Source organism: Phocoena sinus, chromosome 10, assembly GCF_008692025.1.
Source record: "Phocoena sinus isolate mPhoSin1 chromosome 10, mPhoSin1.pri, whole genome shotgun sequence".
Classification (NCBI taxonomy): domain Eukaryota; kingdom Metazoa; phylum Chordata; class Mammalia; order Artiodactyla; family Phocoenidae; genus Phocoena; species Phocoena sinus.
Window position 1 is genome coordinate 31,146,056 of NC_045772.1, and position 12,383 is coordinate 31,158,438.

Consider the following 12,383-nt stretch of genomic DNA (forward strand, 5'->3'; position numbering starts at 1 on the left):
CATCTTCCAGATGAGAAAATAGGTATTCAGAGAGTTGAAATTAAGTCATTTGTTGGTCTTTGTTCACAGATCTGCTCGACTCCAAAGCCTGGGTTTTTAACATCTGCTTTGTCCTCCTCCACAGTGATGTGGACATTGCCCATCTCACTGGTCTCTCCCTTCCAGCATGAGGATGAGGGCACTGGGAGAGCCGAATCCCTCATTGCAAGACTGCTGACCAGCAAGTGAATCAGAGTCCAGGGAGTTTGTGGCATACTTCATCCAGGTCATATTAGGGTCAAGACAAACATTCCTGCTCTGTGGTAAGACAAATGAAATGAAACGAAAGGAAATGAAATAAAATGAAACAAAACGAAACGAAACCAAACCCACACCTTTTTAGTCACTGGAATGTTGAAGTCCATTGGATGGTGCTGAGTAATCCTGACAAATTTCTGTCCTCTGGCTCTCTTTTCCTTGTCTTTTTTCGGGAACTCCAACACCCTCCATACATCAGTCAAGCTATAAGCTATAGCTAATTCAAACACAAATTAGTTATATTACTTACAGATTAGATTCCTTGTTCTACCCTAATCCCTTGATGAGAGACAGGAAAAGGTCTAGTTTCATCTGAAGCATATTGATGGATCATTTTCTGATAGTAAAAACAGAATCTATATTTTTTGAGCCCCTCCTTTGTGCCAGGTTGTGTCCTATATGCAGACTATCTCCTCTAATCTTTGGTACTCTCTTCGTGAGGAAGAGATTACTCTCTCATGGTGGTTAAGTACAAGGGCTCTAGAGCTGGAAGCCTTGGTTCAAATCTTGACTCTTATCACTTACTAGCTGTCTGACTTTAAGCAATTTGGTTGATCTCTCTATGCCTCAGTTTTCTAACCTGGAAAATGAAAATACTATAGGGACATAGTGGGAAACAAATTAATTAATACACTTAGTGTTAGGATGGTGTCTTGCTCATTTTAAGTAACAAATACATGTTAGTTCTGTTGGGGAGGAAAAACTTTTCCTGTAACCTCTAAGGTTCTATAATTGGAGGCTGTGGATTAAACTGACAAAAGACAGCTTGGCAAGAGAAAAGACAAACTTTTATTCACGTATGTTTGCAGGAGTTCACAGAAAAATATGACTAAGGAAGTGGTTAGAATTTAGGGCTTATATACCATCTTAATAGTGGAAGTGGAGGGGGAGAAGGGCACTTATGGGAAAACAAATGACTCTTAGGAAAGATAAATGGTCCCTTAGGAGAATAAATGGGAGATACGATAGTTTTGTGACAATGTCTGTTAGAGTGACTTCTTATCCTACTGCTGACTTCTCCCCAGTGATAGAAGTCAATCTTCCCTGGTTGTGAAACTCCCGGGAAGGGTGTTTATGACAGCTGAATTCTTTTGGAAGGCTCTGCTTTTAGGCAGATAAAGGGAGTCTAGGAAACAAACTCTTCACGGTGGTATATTCTGGACCCCTTCAACTCTTACCATGTCCATTTTGCAGATGGACAAGTGGAGGCTTAGAGGGATTGATTTACCTAGATCACCAAAGCAGTAAAGGGTGGAGCTGGGATTTGAAACTGACGTGACCTAAGAGGCTTTGATTTTTCCACCGTGAGAGATCAGAGATGGAGAAACTTCTTGTGTCAAAATTCTTAGGGAATATAAATTCTTTGGAATGAATTTAACTTACCTGGGCCTCAACTTCATCATTTTTGCAAAATGAGGTGTTGAACAATATGACCTTGCAGGGCCTTTCTACCTCAAAATTATTATTGATTTTAGGTGTTTTAGCATAACCCACCATTGAAGAAGAAATTATGGTCATGTGTCTAAGAATGCAGCAGAGGAGACACTTCGATGTGTGTATGCAAGTATGTGTGTTCATGTACACTCCTCCATGTGTGTACACCTGAGTACATGGTCAGTTGTGGAACCAAGCAAGACCCTGTGGGGTTCCTGGGCACAGAAGCCTTTCTGTCCCCGCTTTCTTGACTCCAGCCTCCATGACCTTCCCTGAGTTCCAAAGGGCAAATTCGAACAGTTGCTAAAATGGGAAGGGAGGGGATGCAAAGACAAGGGAGGGGAAGCCAGGAAATAATAGTGCAGGCTTGGGGCAGGGTCCTGGTTCCACTTCAAGGGATACACATAACAAATTCTTTAAGCTCTTTAAGATGTTAGCATTCTTCATACCAGAGAAAGACCACCTGAGGCTACATTAAAGGAACCAGAGAGCTCATCAAGAAGATTACTTGAGACCAGATTAGAGGAGTGCAGGCCCTGCACATGCCCTAATCTTATCAGCAACCCCACCCTTGACCCGTTGCTATAAAACTCCTCATCAAATCCTCCCGAGTTGGGACACATAGTTTTTGAGGGCAGGAGCCCACTGTGTCCCCCTTTGCCTGGCAAAGCAATAAAGCTATTCTTTTCTACTTCACCCAAAACTCTGTCTCCTAGATTTGATTCAGCACTGGTACACAGAGGCTGAGCTTTTCAGTTGCTCTCAAAAGAATGATTGTCTTTGGAAGGAAAAGGGAAGATCTTAAGATGGAGATAGTTTAGTTGTTTATTTCTATCACGCAAGCTGCTGACCTCGGATTCTGCACGTCCTCAGGGAGTGCCTCTCTAAGGCCTTTTCCAAAAGGTGAATGGCAAGCGAAGTCCTTCTAAAAGAGATAAGTAGCTTCTTAAAGTAAACTCAGAATAAATGGAGTACAAATTCTGTTTACTAAGTATTTCCTGGTTTACGGACGCTAACGTGCAGCCTTGCATGGCATGGTCTTTGAGGAATGGAAGAAAGGAGAGGGAGAGGTTGAATTCTGTTCCTGTATCATTTGGGAAAGGTATTTGGAAGCTGCCCCAGATGGAAGATTACATCATTTCAGAGTAGTAACTCAAATCTATAGAAATAGATGCTACCATGTAGGAGATGTGTTTACGTTAGAGACCACTGAGACATGTGAGAAGCTTTTGTTTGCAGTTAAAAAAAAATTTTTTTTGGCCGCACCTCGATGCATGCAGGATCCTAGTTCCCGGACCAGGGAACGAACCTACGCCCCCTCCAGGGGAAGCACAGAGTCTTAAACACTGGACCGTCATGGAAGTCCCTTGTATGAGAGGCTTTTGAAAGCTTATGATAAAATTTGTTAAATTCTTTGTAATTTATTAAATCTGTAGAATTCCTTGCACTACCACAAATTTTTCTGAGCAGTTTACTTCCTTTTTGCTAAATACACTTCGCATTTTTGCGTGGTTGTATTTCAGAATCACAAGGTTTTGCTGCTGCTGGTTATTCTAACCAAAGGCTTTTTCTTCCCCACTCTGAGGACAAACAGGAAGGCTGGATGCTTGAGCCAGTTGAGTCAAACGGTTTCCAATTCTTTTTTTTTAACCTCTTTCTCTCTTTTTTTTTAAAAAAAATCTCTTCTTTCTGGGACTTCCCTGGTGGCGCAGTGGTTAAGAATCTGCCCAATGCAGGGGACATGGGTTCAAGCCCTGGTCTGGGAAGATCCCATAGGCCGCGGAGCAATTAAGCCCATGCACCACAACTCCTGAGCTTGCTCTCTAGAGCCCATGAGCCACAAGTACTGAGCCCATGTGCTGCAACTACTGAAGCCTGTGCGCCTAGAGAAGCCCCCGCTGGCTGCAACCAGAGAAAGCCCGTGTGTAGCAACGAAGACCCAACACAGCCAAAAATAAATAAATTTATTCAGAAAAAAAAAATCTCTTCTTTCTTAATATTTCCTTTTCTGATGTTGGGCCTTAGTGATGTTAATTTAGCAGCATGATTCTTGTATTGAGTCTGACTTTTCAAGATGATTTGTTCAGCCTCAGGATAGGGCCAATTTAAAGTCTGATTGTCTGATACAGTGAGGCTTATAATTATACTAAGAAACAGGCTAATACAGGAAGAGAAGTCAAAGGATTACTAGTTGAGACCCAAAGTTGTAAGATAGTGAAAGAAAAAAATTTTGGCTTTTTTTATCCCACGTGAGATGAAAAAAACCCCAAACAACCAAACCAACCAAGCAAAACATAAGAACTGGCTTCTAAAGACAAGGGTGACTTTAGGAAAGAAAAGGAGAAAATCCATTTATTTAAGCACCTGTCAAGAACTTTGTTCCTCTTACCAAAATAAATCACAGGTGTACCTAAAATAAAATAATAAAATCCTAAAAAATGCTGATCATCAGTTCAGATTAAGGAATAGGTTTCAAAACATAAAAAAAAAAAAATCTCTTTCCTAAAACCACACTTCTCCGCTACAAGTTGATTTACTCACACAATTTTTTATGTATTTATTTTTGCTGCTCCTTATTTTAAATTTATTATGAAATATGTAACTGGGAAAAAGAGAAGAAAAAAATTCTTCCCTAGTTTTCTTACATGTATTCCTTTTTTATTTTTAACATCTTTATTGGAGTATAATTGCTTTACAATGGTGTGTTAGTTTCTGCTTTATAACAAAGTGAATCAGCTATACATATACATATATCCCCATCTCTCCTCCCTCTTGTGTCTCCCTCCCTCCCGCCCTCCCTATCCCACCCCTCTAGGTGGTCACAAAGCACCGAGCTGATCTCCCTGTGCTATGAGGCTGCTTCCCACTAGCTAGCTATTTTACATTTGGTAGTGTATATGTATGTACTCACTCTTTAAGTGAAGTCAAAAAAGTGGCCTAACTCTAGTTTCTCTTGTAAGATGGGACTTGAGGCTGTCTGCGCTTCTTCCTCTGTCTTTCTGTGACCTTCTGATGACCTAAGAGTTCCACCTACTTTGCTTAAGTCCTCTCTATGCCTCAAATCTGCACATCAGTGGGATGTAGTTTTCCTTTTGTTTTAATGGCTCCTCAGAACCTTACTCATTTGGCAATCCTTCCCACTTCCTTTCTTGTTTCTCCAGCCTGTAAGGGCAATAACCCTCCTCCCCTCCCCAGCAGGCAGGCTCTCAGGGATTGATGGTGATTCACTGATTTACAGTTTTCCTTGTTTCGTTTGGCTGGTTTGGTTGCTTTGTTTAGTTTTCTTCTCAAGTGGTGTTAAAAGCCAAACTGTGTTTTTCTTACACTTTGGATCCCGGCTAGTAATCCTTTCACTTCTCTTCCTATATTAGCCTTTGTTTTTTAGTATAACCATAGGGAAAAATTATAAACCAGTCAAAAGCTTGACAAAACATAGTTTGGGTGTTAAAAGTCTGCATAAGGGATTTTTGTATTTTTACATAAACAGGATTATAGTCACATATTTTTTCCACAACCAGCTTCTCCAACTTCAACAGTTTATAAAGAACTTCTTTAATTTTCCCTAAGTATAGCTTTATTTCATCTTTAAAAAAAAAGATGTTTTTTATTCTATTGTATTCAATGGTATGAATGTAGAATAATTTATATGATTGACATGTTATTGAGGAACATGAGCTTGTTTACAATTTCTCACTATGATCAGCAATACTATAATGAAAATCGTTGGTTTATGCTGGCTTAATTATTTCCTTTGGATAAATTCCTGGAAGTGGAATGACTGGGTAATGACCTCACACATTTTATATCTGATTCATATTGCCTGCTTGCCCTCTTTCAGACATGCACCCTTATCTCATTGGGCATTGTTACTCTTTTTATTCTGTCTCAGTCAGTAGGGTAGCACCCATTTTAGAAGCTGGGCTTCTCTCCACCACAATTAGAGGATCACGCAATGCCAGATTAAACTTGTTGATGGCAAAAATATTGAAGATACGAAAAGTAGGGAGAAGAGGAGGATGTGATGAATTTTCGACCTCCAACTCTGGCTTCTCCTTGATCTCATGAGATGGAAGTAGAAGAAACAATGCAAAGGAGAAAAATCAAATTTTGTTAGAGATATGTGGGATGTGTAAATCTGGTCTAGGGTATTTTAACCTGTTCTATTCAACCCATTTCTCTTAAGAAAACGAAAGCCCCCCGTTTTGTGCCCTAAATGTGGAAGAAACATTGCAGAAGACAGTATCCCAGTACAGGAATGCACAGGGTAGGGTGGAGATGGGGTGGGTAATTTATTGAGGGCCAGCCCTCTATATTCCAGGTGCTTTACAGATATTGTCTCATTCAATCCCGCACAACAACCCTGTGAGTTGGGTGGTGGTGTTATCACCATTATACCGTATTTACAGAGGAGGGACCATAAGCTCTCAGAGGGCAAGCCCACGCTATCAGAAGTGTAGAACCTGGATGAGGTGGTGGTGTTGCTGTTGATGGGGTATCTGCATGAAGGGGCAGCTTTCTCATCTGGCACACATGCCTCAAGGAATGGGGGCGTGGGTGTTGGGCAGGGAGGAGCAGGGGGGAGGAGGGTGGGACAAATGGCTGTCCCTGGGGGACAAATGCCTTTGTGAGCCTTGGGGAATACGCTAGCTGTATCTCTATGTTCATAGATCAAGACTCAGAATTGTCCTAAAATGCCCTTTGCTTTTGGTGACAGTAGGGCCTATGTTTGTTTCCAGAAATTTCAGTAGCCATCACAATGAGGCTATGTTCATATGTAATCGGGTTTGACAGGAATTAATTTTTAATAAGAGATTCCATTCAGACAAACAACTGCCCTTCAGGGCCGTGTCAGGGTCAGTTGATCAGGGCTGGGTACTGGCACAGTGTGCTCTTGGCTGTGGCCTGAGGAGTGTGTGTGTGTGTGTGTGTGTGTGTGTGTGTGTGTAGAGAGAGGGAGTGGATGTTGGGATGATGGGGGTACTAACTGGTCTTAGATCTTAAATCAGGACCAGGCAATGGTCTTACCAGAAGGTGGAGGAGGCAGCTGGCCATTTAGAATTTCCAAGAAGAGTAAGTATGGTGCCCCGCAGGAAACCCCTTCCTGGTCTTCATACTAAGGTCTCTTTCAACAAATTTAAGGTCTGACAGAGGCTTAGGGTATGCCATTCACTGTGGTCTTGTTCAGTGCCACTTACTCTGTGTTGTTATTTAATCTTAACAACAACCCTACCTGGTACAATGTGATCAGTCCCATTTTAGAGATGAGGAAAACTAAGTCTCAGAGAGGTTAAATAATTAAGACTACAGTCAACTAGAAAGTTGGGAGGTGGGCTTTCCTGGTGGTGCAGTGGTTAAGAATCCGCCTGCCAATGCAGGGGACACGGGTTTGAGCCCTGGTCCGGGAAGATCCCACATGCCTGGAGCAACTAAGCCCGTGCACCACAACTACTGAGCCTGCGCTCTAGAGCCCGCGAGCCACAACTACTGAGCCCGTGTGCCTAGAGCCCGTGCTCCACAACAAGAGAAGCCACTGCAATGAGAAGCCTGCACACCATCACCAAGAGTAGCCCCAGCTCACCGCAGCCAGAGAAAGCCAGTGCGCAGCAACGAAGACCCAAGGCAGCCAAAATATAACAATAATTAATTAAAAAAAGAAAAGAAAAAGAAAGTTGGGAGGTGGACTCTATAATCTCTCTGCTAAATCATTTTGTGTCCTCCTTGTGAAGACAAATCTCTATCCTCACCATTTCTCTGAGGACCAGTTACTGGAGTATTGGAAGCACTACTGTTCAAACTCTTATCGTATTTACTCTTTATTTAATCTTTCTCACTGAAGTTACATTAACCAACCATGTTTATTTATGATCTGCTACCAATTTTTCACCATGTCAAACTCTGCCTCACTCACATCCCTTGCCTATTACTAACACTAATAAGGTGATGTTCATACCAATTGTTGAAGATCTGGGGCTTCTGTGTCTTCTCCCTTAGAGGCTGCTTCCATTTTACTGAGGAAATGCACACTTTTAGGGTTTTTTTTTTTTTTTTTGGTCCTGTGAAAAGGCAGAATCTAGAGGCTCTTCCTTCTCAATGTGGGCGGCCCTGCCATTTCCAGCACTGCAGACTTATCCTCCAGCCGCCCCCAAAAGCTTTATCAGGAGATGTGGTTACTTCTCTATGAAATTACACAGGTTGGTTTAAAAATAGGCTGCAGGGCTTCCCCCGTCTGGGAATGCTGTCAGGCTGCCCACTTTTGACAGTCACTTCTACCTCCCTTCTTTGGTACAAGTTGGAGCATTTTTATTTGTATTTAAAAAAATGTTCTGCTTAAGTTATCTGGAGCCCCCAAATTACCAAAAAGGTTCATTTGAATCATCTAAGGGCGCCTTAAAAAATGCTTCAGTTTCCTGATTAAGAATCACGCACAATTTGATTTTCTACACCTTACCATCTTTGCAGGGGCATTGTTAGCATGAAAATGAATTTTAAAAATACATTCTAGCGGAGGCGAGCGTCCTGACATGAAGAGTTCTGCTCTGTGTGGATGGAGACTCAGTTGGGAGCACAAAGTAACTTTGTGCTGGGAATAGATCAGCTTGCATCCTGAGTGAAGCAAAGGGCAATAAAAAGTTAAACAAATAACGATAAGAAAAAATAAAAACAAAGCAAATAAAAATAAGGTCTGGAAGTAAAAACAAATTAATTAAAAAAAAAAAACACCCCACATAGAAATGCTGGGAAAGAGAACAGGCTTACAACTTGGGTAAATATTCTCTAGTCAAATCTTTTCCAAAATGATAGGATTGGTTGAAACATCTTGTCCTTTGTGTGCTGGAATGTAAAAATCTCCATTTTTTTTCTGTAACCTTTTGCCTCTCCGTTCCTCTCCTCTTATCTGTACTGTCTGTTCCTCCCTTATATGGCTGTTCTCGGAAGTCCAGGAATTTGAGTGTTATGTGAAAGGCTAATTCTAATTGGGCTCAGTGACATTCCTGTCAGATGGGAGATGTATGGGGGTCGTCCTGTGAAAGATCAACACGGCCGGCCTCGGCATCTGCTGTTCTGCATTGCCTCTTTCATTCCAGTCTCTCTAAATACCGGGCTTAGCTAAATGGCCCAATAGCCCGTTATCCCCTCCCCCATACCCCTCCTCTCAGCCCACTGTTTCCTTAATTAGCAGGGCAAGTGTGATTCCCTAGCATTTCTTTAACACTGCAACTTTGCAAAAAGATGTTTATTATCTCATTGATTACATGAAAAAACCTGTGAGATAAAGAGGGCAGGAATTCTTACATCATGTTTGTTTCCTAGCTAAGAGACTTGAGGCTTTGTAGGTTCTGGTTACAGTGTACGATTGCACAGCTCATTAACGGCAGAGTCCATTTCCCCTCTTCCAGCCCCAGGCTCCTTGGCGCCTTCGTTGGGCGGTTTTCCCTAAACAGAATGCTTCCTGACTTTGGACATCAGGCACCGTTTGTGGATCCAAGTTAGAGATTATTTTGTAATATGAAAACCCATCCAGCTTTATGCCTCATATTAAAGAAGCTTTTCTTATCTCAATCTAAATGACTTCATACTTTAGGAAGTGTATTAGCTTCATTCATTCAACAAATATTGACACTGTCTTAGTTTGAGTACATAGCAGTGAAAAACAATCAAACAAATTCTCTACCCTCGTGGTGCTTACATTTCAGTGGAGGAGACCAAGCATTTAAATAAAGAAATAAATACATATATGATAGGCCTGGTGGTAAGAAGTGTCAATGAAGTATTGTGCATTTATATGAGATGGTAAGGCACGGTTTCTCTGGTACAGTGACATTTGATGAGATGCATGAAGATTTGAGGAAGTGGGAGCTCCAGATATCTGGGTGGGGAGGAAGCATTCTAGGGAGGGTGATGGCATGTGCAAAGGCCCTGGGGTGGGAGAATGCAAATAGGATAGCTGATGGGAGCTGAGAGGGGAGATGAGTGGTAGGAAATGAGGCCAGGGAGATGGGCAGGGGAAGTAGCCATTGGGATAGAGCCATAGTAAGAATTTTGGCTTTAACTCTAAATGAGATGGGACACCACCGGAGGTGTTTGAGGATGGAATTCTGGTGTCAAAAAGGGCATTTCGACACATGTCTGCATCCTGCTGGGCTATGGCCCAACTCTGACCTCTTGCAGCCCAGCTTCTGTCCCAGTCACTTTCTTTTTATTATTCATCAGAGATGACTACATCACTTGCATGGCCTGGTCCAAAAAGAAAACATGAGGATGTCTGTTCAAATAGTAGGAAAAAAGATACAGCTAAAGGTACTTAAATATACAGCTTTTCTCTTTCTTCTGCAGCCTCTCTCTCAAATTGTCATAGTGGTTTAAATTTGCCATTTAATGTAATTCTAAGTCAAGAGACATTAGCATTTAAAATTATTAGCATTAATTTTACTGTTCATCTTTATATTGTGCAATGCCAATATAAATGTCAGTTTTAAATGCAAACGTAAGAGCATTTTACTTGTATGTGGAATTACTGAAATTACACATTTCATGTTTTGTAGTCAATACGTGCATATGTGTTTTGTTTCTGCCAGAACAGAGGAAATGCTGCGTAAGACTGACTCAGGTGTTTTTATTTCTTGATATGCAACATCTACCAACACTCTACCTTCTGCTTACTGATAGGTAAAGAAGGACGAAAAAGGCAAAGGAACTACTGGTTGCCTTTTTTCCCCCCTTTTGCTATGTCATTGTTTTCAGGGTAAATGGTTGGCTAACACAGGGAAGTACTAGGGGTAACCAAAGATATGACAGGGTTCCTTGGTTGTTTGGGTGTTTTAGAATGCCTTGGCCTTCTTTCTGCATCTGGAGTAAATTCTGGACAGATTGGAAGCCTGGCCCCTGGGGGTGGTAGCACCCTCACTTACGCAGCCCTAGATGTAACACGCTTACCTTGTACTTGCTTTCAGTCTCTCTGAACTCCCAAACGTGGCAGGGGCCCATGAATTCTGTGCTCATGGGGCATCGCAAATGCTCGTGTGTGAATGGGGTGGCCGGGAATGATGGACAGGCCTAGTGTGTGTCCTTCGTCACCCCAAGGTCCTACTGGACCTCATTTAAAGAGTTCAAAGACAACATTATTAAGAATTTTAGGATGGTGACATCGGAACTTTAAACCAAGAACATGGCCCATGAAGCCCGGCTGCATGTTCATGAAGCTGGCCCTGGTTTTCACCCCGATCTTTCTAGAACTAGCCTGGTCTTAGTGTAGGAGCTATTATAGGGCTGCCAGAGTACCTTCCGCATGCCTTGGTGACCACTGGCACTGCCCGTGAGGAGGGCTCTTAACCAATCCCGGTTGTGAAGATGGTGCTTCTTTGGAATGGAGAGAGTTATGCAGGAAAGCACAAAGACATTTGAGAAAAATGAACAAAGGAGAGGCAACTTAACATGAGTAAAAGAGAGAAAGCAGGTGGGGATGAGGAAGAAAAAATGACTGGTGGCAAGGGCAGCTTCCAGGGAGGCTCTCTGACAGGTTTTTTTTTTTTTTTTTTTTTGCGGTACGCGGGCCTCTCACTGTTGTGGCCTCTCCCGTTGCGGAGCACAGGCCCCGGACGCGCAGGCTCAGCGGCCATGGCTCACGGGCCCAGCCGCTCCACGGCATGTGGGATCTTCCCGGAACGGGACACGAACCCGTGTCCCCTGCATCGGCAGGCGGACTCTCAACCACTGCGCCACCAAGGAAGCTCTCTGACAGTCTTTTGTGTGGAAGAGTGAGGGACACTGGGTTCAGAGAAAGGGGTACCAGCATAGTAACTTTGGTACTTTTGGTTGAATTGACTCCACTCTTAGGGCTATTGGTAAGGATAACATCAAAGAAAGGGGAATACAAATAAAATTAGGAAATAATCAGGGCCCGGGAATAAAGAGGCAAAGTTGGATATGAGTAATTATTAATTTAAAAAAGGAACTAGGCCTTAGTCTCCTGATTTTTTATAGGAAGTGAGGGAGATGCAATGAGTTTAAGATAGTCATTGTGTGTATATGAGCTATATATATTTATATCTTTTCATTGTAGGTATATCTTTTACACATATATACATATTTTTTCTCCCTTCTCCCTTGGGGGAAGGATGAATGAGTAGAATTACCCTGGGGCAGGATAAAATGTCAAGAAAAGATAAGTTTTCTGAATTTGGAGAAAATGAGCAACATGGGCTTCGGTTTCAGACCTAGAGAATAATGTCAGGAATGAGACATTAGGAAGAAGCTGGTTGCCTGACATTTGTTTGTGATTTATGGAGAAAGTTGTGGGAGCCGAGGTGTCACCTAAAAGAAGCTGAAGCTCAGAAGACTTCTCGAGAGGCCATCTGCCTGTGGGAGAAGGTGTGAGGCAGAACTTCCCTGGGGTGAAGGTCTGAGAAGATCCTGAGGAGAAGGATGTGGTCTAGTCGGTGTTACCCTTAGACCCAGGCAAGAGGTGCCCGTGTCCTGAGCCCCCAGCTCTGAGGGGTCCTGTCTTGGATATACTGGACAAGGGGAGAGACCTGTCTAAAGTCCACGCTCTGTTTCAAGACCACGTCTGAGTGCCTAGGCTCTGTGAACTCCCCACGCCCGATTTCAGTGCCTTTGTGGCTGGGCTTATCCTCCTGACCGCAGACTGTTGTGCA